The sequence below is a fragment of the Podarcis pityusensis genome (assembly GCF_964106645.2).
Source record: "Podarcis pityusensis genome assembly, chromosome: 16".
Taxonomy (NCBI): domain Eukaryota; kingdom Metazoa; phylum Chordata; class Lepidosauria; order Squamata; family Lacertidae; genus Podarcis; species Podarcis pityusensis.
Genome location: NC_138041.1, coordinates 5,855,396 through 5,863,191, shown reverse-complemented (window position 1 = coordinate 5,863,191; position 7,796 = coordinate 5,855,396). Strand labels below are relative to the sequence as shown.

Here is a 7,796-nt window from a genome sequence, read left to right as displayed (position 1 = left end):
TGCCAATCAAATGCCGTTGAGTGGCAGAGCCGCCACCACTCAGCCTCTTACTCCCATTGCAATCGCCAGGAGTCTCGGCTTCACGGCGGCTTGCAGCTTCGCGGCATGGGCCGGATCGAAGACCCAGGTGGGCCTGATCCAGCCCAGGGGCCATAGTTTGCCAACCCCTGGCCTATCTTCTACACCAGAAAGTTTTCTCTTTCTTTCCTGAAAGCTCTCTGGTGCTTACAACACCTGAGCTACCTTGCCCTGGAGGTTCTGTCACCAGACCAGACCAGAATACAGGCAGAAAAATCTAGGGTACATTGGCAAACTACCATTGTTGATCTGATGACTGTACAGTAAAAAGGTAAAGGTACCCCGCACCGTTAGGTCCAGTCGCGGACAACTCTGGGGTTGCTCGCTCATCTCGCTCTATAGGCAAAGGGAGACAGCATTTGTCCACAGGCAGCTTCCGGGTCATGTGGCCAGCATGACTAAGCCACTTCTGGCGAACCAAAGCAGAGCACGGAAACGCTGTTTACCTTCCCACCAGAGCGGTACCTATTTATCTACTTGCACTTTGACGTGCTTTCGAACTGCTAGGTTGGCAGGAGCAGGACCGAGCAACGGGAGCTCACCCCGTCGTGGGGATTCTAACCACCGACCTTCCGATCGGCAAGCCCTAGGCTCAGTGGTTTAGACTACAGCACCCCCCACGTCCTGACTGTACAGTAGTGAGAGGGAAAACTCGTGATATGCCTAATAGGTCTACAACATGTGCAGGAAAAGAGACAGCTAGACCACCAGATAGGGGAGCTCTTCCTAGCTGGATTCATAAAAGTGAGCCTGAGAGGGCTTGGCAATGGGCTTTGTGGGGTGGCCAGGGATGGTGGTGGCACTATGAAGCTGAATGTTGGAAGATTTGGGACAGATAAAAGAAAGTACTTCTTAATATAGCTCATAATTAAACTATGGAACTCACTCTCACATGAGGCAGTGATGGCCACCAACTTGAATGGCTTTAAAAGAGGATTTCACAAATTTAAGGAGGACAAGGCTATCAGTAGCTACTAGCTAGGATGGCTATGCGCTGCCTCCATTTTGGAAATGCTTCTGGATACCAGTTCATCTTGCACTTCCTGATCAGAAGGTTGGCGGTTCGAATCCCTGCAATGGGTGAGCTCCCGTTGCTCTGTCCCAGCTCCTGCCAACCTAGCAGTTTGAAAGCATGCCAGTGCAAGTAGATAAATAGGTACCGCTCCAGCTCCTGTCACAGTGTTTTGTTGCACCAGAAGCGGTTTAGTCCTGCTGGCCACATGATCCAGAAAACTGTCTGTGGACAAACGCCAGCTCCCTTGGCCTGAAAGCAAGATAAGCGCCGCAACCCCATAGTCACCTTCGACTGGACTTAACCATCCAGGGGTCCTGGAAAGCTCAGGAGGGGAAGCTGCTCTTGTGTTCAGGTCCTGCTTGCAGTTTTCACATTGAGGCACCTGGGAGGCCACTGTAAGAACAAGTTTTGAGTTAGATGGGTCATTGGCCTGATCCAGCAGTCTCCGCTTATGTTCTTATTTGACTCCTGCTCCCAACCTCTGGCCTAGGTCCCCGGAGATATTTCTTCCCCAACGCTCAAATGCTCCTTTCCCTGAGCAAATTGCAAGGGAAATGGGGTCTCTCCACTCTATCCCAAAGTGCTGGGTTCTATGAATTCAGAGGAGAGATGAGAAAGTCTTTAGGACATGTGCAAGGCTCACACTAAGCTGGCAATTACCTTGTGCTGGAGTGACATGAAAAATCCACCAAGAGAAACATGCGCGTTATTCAGTGTAGCTAGAGATAAGTATCTCGTGAATGGCCGAGTCAGCCTAATTAGTACCAAACATTGAGTCAGCATGAACAATGCAGGCATTGTATGCTGTGAGAGCCTTTGGGCCTTCTCAGAACCTGCCGCCGTTTCTGAAACAGGCCATTGGGAGATGGTATAAAAGGTCCCTTTGTCTTAAGCAACTCTCATTCACTCGACAAAGCTTGAATTGACCAACGCTTGACTCTGTGAACAATAGGTGAGTATGAGGACCTCCCAGCGCTTCATGGGTCTATCAGATATAGATCGAAGCATCCCGTGAACTTCAAGGGAAGACGTAGCTTAAATTGCATCTTATAGGACAGCCTTTCTCAACCTGTGGGTCCCCAGATGTTGTTGAACTACAACTCCAACCACCCTTAGCTAGCAAGGTCAGAGCTCAGGGACGATGGGAGTTGTAGTCCAACAACATCTGGGGACCCACAGGTGGAGAACCACTGTTCTAGGAGCTATTCCCTCTGAGACTTCAGCCCTCAAAATGATGCCAATCTCTTTCTCTCTTCCCCAAGGGTTATCCAATCCACAGAAAAGATGAGCCAACAACAACAAAGAGGAAGCTGCTGCTGTTGTGGTGGTAGAGGCTGTGGGTGCTGCGGTGGCAGCCGCAGTGGCGGGGGATGTTGTGGTGGCAGCCGCAGTGTGGTTTCCTCTCAGCAGAGTCAGAGCAGCAGTGGATGTTGCGGCGGCAGTAGCGGCAGTAGCGGTGGCGGATGTTGCGGCGGCAGCAGAGGTGGTGGGTGCTGTGGTGGTAGCAGCAGCGGCGGATGTTGTGGTGGACAACAAAGTCAACAGAAAGTCTTCCCCCAGAAGCTGAAGTAGATGCCTTCAAGGATAGTTGAAATACTCAATTATAATCATCACTTGTTGCATATTCCCTTTTCTTCTTGCAAACCATAATTGGCTAAAATTCCCCATGAACTTTCCTCAATGTGAATGATGTAAATATTCAGACTTTCTTCTTGAAAACTCATTAAAAGTTTATTGCAAACAAAGAAATTTGTGTGGTTGTGTTTTTCTACTATATCTATATGTTTATGGCCAAAACGTACTAACTAGAACGAATTGGCACCTCCTCATATTCATCAATGAATGTTTTTGTTTTAGATAAACTTTAGATAAACTTTACTAAATTGCATTTATATTGTTGTAGAAATCAGACCATGAGGTAATTGTTTGAAACATATGTCAGTGGCTTCTTTTATTTCTGACATGCATGGCAGGAGAGACACCCTGCTCAACTGTGCCATGGGTGTGCTAGACATAGTACAAAGTGTAAAATATTTATACAACAGTCAGCATACAATGTGTGTATAAGTCCCTTCCTAAAATATACTAGAAAATTATAAGAGTTGCAAGAAACTTTCAACAGGTTAAGAAAAAAGGTTTGCCCTTTTAAAATCAGCTCATGTAGCAGTTTTCTTGGCCTTACATGGCAGTCTGCAGTTACACATCTTAGACAGGGATGCAGGTGGTGCTGTGGTCTAAACCACTGAGCCTCTTGGGCTTGGCGATCAGAAGGTTGGTGGTTCGAATCCCCGCAACAGGGTGAGCTCCCATTGCTCTGTCCCTGCTCCTGCCAACCTAGCAGTTCGAAAGCATGCCAGTGCAAGTAGATAAATAGATACCACTGCGGCAGGAAGTTAAACAGCATTTCCATGCACTCTGGTTTCCGTCAAGGTGTTCCGTTGCGCCAGAAGTGGTTTAGTCATGCTGGCCACATGACCTGGAAAGTTGTCTGCGGACAAACGCCGGCTCCCTTGGCCTGAAAGCAAGATGAGCACCGCAACCCCATAGTCGCCTTTGACTGGACTTAACCATCCAGGGGTCCCTTACCTTTTACCTTTTTTACACGGGTTAGAACACCTGCACAGTTCTGTTATTTTGTTCGTTTGTTTCGTTGCATTTATATGTGCATGGTTTCCCTCGTCTTCATTTAATCCCCACAACAACTCTGGGGTAACCCAGTGAACTTCATGGCTGAATTGGGACTTGAATCCTGTTCTCCCATTCACTAGCACTCTAACCACCAAACCGCACTAGCAGAATATGAAGCAAGCAAACACCACCCACATCCGCCATCCTTGAACTGTTGACCAGAACAAAGTTCCTTTGTCAGTTATCGAGAAGTCTAGACCTTCTTGATTTTTCCAACAATATGTATAAACATAGTAATTCCATAAATCTTTCAAAGCTGCACTGATTTTCACCACAGATCTCAAAACTGCACTGATTTGGGACTTCCTTCAAATTAAAAAGCAATGTGGGGTCACAGGCCACAGCCGCATGACCTACCAAGCCTAACACATCCAGAACACAAGAAGTCTGATGCTCATTGTGACATGTTCCCTTTCCTTTCTATCTGGAGCATGCAATTAGTCATATTAGGTGGGTCTCACAAGTTCAGCCAAACCTTCTGGGTGTGATGAGCAGGGTAAGAAATCACAAAGATCTGGAATCGGGTTTCAGGAGTCTCCTTCTGCCTTTAATAACTGCTTTACTGTGTTGCATAAGGATTCCCCTGACCGAGATGCCATCATAATAATAGATCTCTGGACCACAACCTAGTTCCCATTCACCTCTTGAAATTCCACACACTTTCACAACAAGCGCAGCGGGGTTTAATTACAGCTTTTAGAAATACCCAACTTGCTTGTGTGCTGCTCCACTTCTTTCATGACACGTTTTGAAAAAGAATCACCAGGTTGCAGGCTTATCCCCATTCTAAGAACATCTGGTTTGTTGTTGTTTAGTTGTTTAGTCGTTTAGTCGTGTCCGACTCTTTGTGACCCCAGGGACCAAAGCACGCCAGGCCCTTCTGTCTTCCACTGCCTCCCGCAGTTTGGTCAAACTCATGCTGGTAGCTTCAAGAACACTGTCCCACCATCTCGTCCTCTGTTGTCCCCTTCTCCTTGTGCCCTCCATCTTTCCCAGCATCAGGGTCTTTTCCAGGGAGTCTTCTCTTCTCATGAAGTGGCCAAAGTCTTGGAGCCTCAGCTTCCAGTGAGCACTCAGGGCTGATTTCCTTAAGAATGGATAGGTTTGATCTTCTTGCAGTCCATGGGACTCTCAAGAGTCTCCTCCAGCACCATAATTCAAAAGCATCAATTCTTCGGCGATCAGCCTTCTTTATGGTCCAGCTCTCACTTCTCTCACCAGAACATCTGATAGTGACTTGCTTTCCCCCCCTTTTGTGTCTAAGATACCCTCTGACAGTGTGTCTGGGCTGAGGGCCTTACAGCTCATATGGCTGTCTGATAGCAACTTGCTTGCATGCTTCTTTCATGTCTAAGGTCTGAGAACGAATCTGAGTTGAGGCCCTTAGGACACCTCCTACAAATGTCTAATAGCAACTTTAGATTCTTCATTTCTTCCATTTCTAAGTGGAAAACCCATTGAGAATGAATTTGAGTCAAAGGCCTTACACCTCATGTTAATGTCTGATAGCAACTTGCTTGTATCATTCGTTCCTTCCATTTCTAAGACAGATAAATGAATTTGGGTGCTTAATGCTCTAATACAGGCTTCCTCAACCTCAGCCCTCCAGATGTTTTGAGTCTACATTTCCCATAATCCCTGACCACTGGTCCTGCTAGCTAGGGATCATGGGAATTGTAGGCCAAAAAACATCTGGAGGGCCGAGGTTGTGGAAGCCTGCTCTAATAGGAATGTCTTTGAAGCATGAACCTTAAGCGGGAGTCTCAGACAGAGGTTCCCTCAGTCTCATCCAGCAAGCAAGCGTCCCTCTTATACTATTGAATCAGTCTCTACTCCAGGCGCAGGCAAACTCCTGTACAGACTACAACTCCCATCTTCCCTAGCTAACAGGACCAGTGGTCAGGGATGATGGGAGTTGTAGTCCCAAAACATCTGGAGGGCCGAGTTTGTTTATGCCTTGCTCTACTCTCTTCTGAGCAGCCTTCAGCTGATCCATGGCCCAATCCAGCTCCACTCCACAGGGGATTACAGTTCAAGACTGAAGGGAGCAGGTTAGCCAAACAGGAGAAACCTGCCCTTCCACATCCACCTCCATGCCAAGGTGAGGTTTGCCAGAGGCTCAAAACCAATCCCTTTTCTTCCACCAGACACTCCATAGGGCAGAACGCCAGCAAGGAAAACCCAACCTAGAACTGGGAGGATATTAAACACAGTTATTAAGAAGAGGACTCCCTCTCAGGTGTTTGCTAGATGGTACCTGGCAGATTGAGATGTCCGTAAGGTCGCATTCGGCCTGCAGGCCACTGCTACAGATTGGTCTGGCTCAGAATAGGAGAACTTTCTATATTGAGGCCCCATTTGCACCAGACACGGTACCATTTTTGACCATCATGCATTCCCCCAAAGATCCTGGGAGCTGTAATTTGTTTACGCTGCTGAGAGTTTTCAGTAGACCGCTCTTAACTTAACAGAACTGCAACTCCTAAATTTTTATTGCTACTTTCATTGGGATTTCCTCATTCTTCCATCCTTGTGCTAACAAGATTCTTGCCGCTGTTGTAGCATACATAAATAAGTTCTTTATTTTTCTTGGCAGGTCTTGTCCTATAATCCCTAACAAAAATTTAAACATTTTTTTTAATTCATTATATATCATTTCCCAAAAATGTTTAACTTCTCTACATCCCCACCACATATGGTAAAAAGTCCACATATGGCAAAAAGGTACTGCTCCAGCAGGAAGGTAAACAATATTTCTGTGCACTCTGGTTTCCGTCACAGTGTTCCGTTGCGCCAGAAGCGGTTTAGTCCTGCTGGCCACATGACCCAGAAAGCTGTCTGTGGACAAACGCCGGCTCCCTCAGCCAGAAACTGAGATGAGCGCCGCAACCCCAGAGTCACCTTTGACTGGACTTAACCGTCCAGGGGTCCTTTACCCTTTACCATTGTGACTGGCAAAGCAGAAGGTGGGGAACCCTCATAGTAGGTAGAGCCAGATTCATCAGCCTCCCTGCTGAGTTCTACTGGGGCATAGCTGTCAACCATCCCTTATTTGGCAGGAAACTCCCTTATCCCAGTGCTGTGTCCCGCTGCTGTCCCTTATTGATGATGTCCCTTAAATTTTCCAGGTTTCATGCTTGCCCGGCTCGGGAGGGAAGCAGCGGCTCGGGGTCCTCTGCCACGAAAGAGAGAGCGCGCATGAGCTGCCACGTCTCCGTCTCTCTCTTTTCCCCCTCAGGGGCTCGTCGTGAGGAGACGGGTGGCGGTGGGTGGGCAGGCAGCCCCTCTCTTCCAAGACTTCTGAGGGGGGGGGAGGCGGCAGCAGCAGCGGTGGCTGAGGAGGTGGCGTGAGGGAGGAGGAAGAGGAGGGGATGGGGAGGGATGCAGAAGGGCGGCGCTTCAGCAGCTGCCGCGGCACCTCATGCTGGGCTCGCGGGCAGCGTGGGTGAGAGTCTCTCTCCCTCCCCCCCCTCAGGCGGGGAAGGGCTGATGGAACTCCTCACACCAGGACGATGGCAGCCCCGACGTGCTGCTTAGCATCCCCTCCAACCAGTGCAGCATCTTCATGTAGTGATTTCCCCCTCTGCATCCCTTTCATAACTCTATTTTTATAAATCATTTCTCCATCCATAGTTCAAATTTTTACTACAAGTTTTCTGTCACTCCTACCAATGTATGTAACTCGTTACAATAGCTTTTCAACTAAATTATAAACTTTCCCCATTCTTTATGAAAGAGGTCCTCTTCCTGGTTTCTAATTCTGCCTGTAAGCTTTGCCATCTCGACGTCGTTCATCAGTTTTGTCTGCCACTCTTCTTTGGTGGGAGTTGTAGACCCTTAGGATCATCTAGTCCAACCCCCTGCAAAACACAGTCAGTCGCAGCCAAAGCAGCCTGGCTCCATCAGTGCCGGATTTCTGTATGAGCTAAGCAAAATCCCTTATTGTGGCTGCTGATCCCTTATTTTCAAGGCTGCTGGTCCCTTATTTTCAAATCTGTAAGTTGACTGCTATGAC

At 47.9% G+C, this 7,796-nt stretch overlaps 1 long non-coding RNA gene across 1 annotated transcript; it reads left to right on the top strand.

Annotated features, from left to right (window-relative positions):
• Positions 1-1,535: 1,535 nt before the first annotated feature.
• Positions 1,536-2,842, top strand: LOC308465124. The gene is made up of 2 exons (XR_013980253.1): positions 1,536-2,045; positions 2,356-2,842. It is a non-coding gene; the product is annotated as an uncharacterized lncRNA (long non-coding RNA).
• Positions 2,843-7,796: the final 4,954 nt, after the last annotated feature.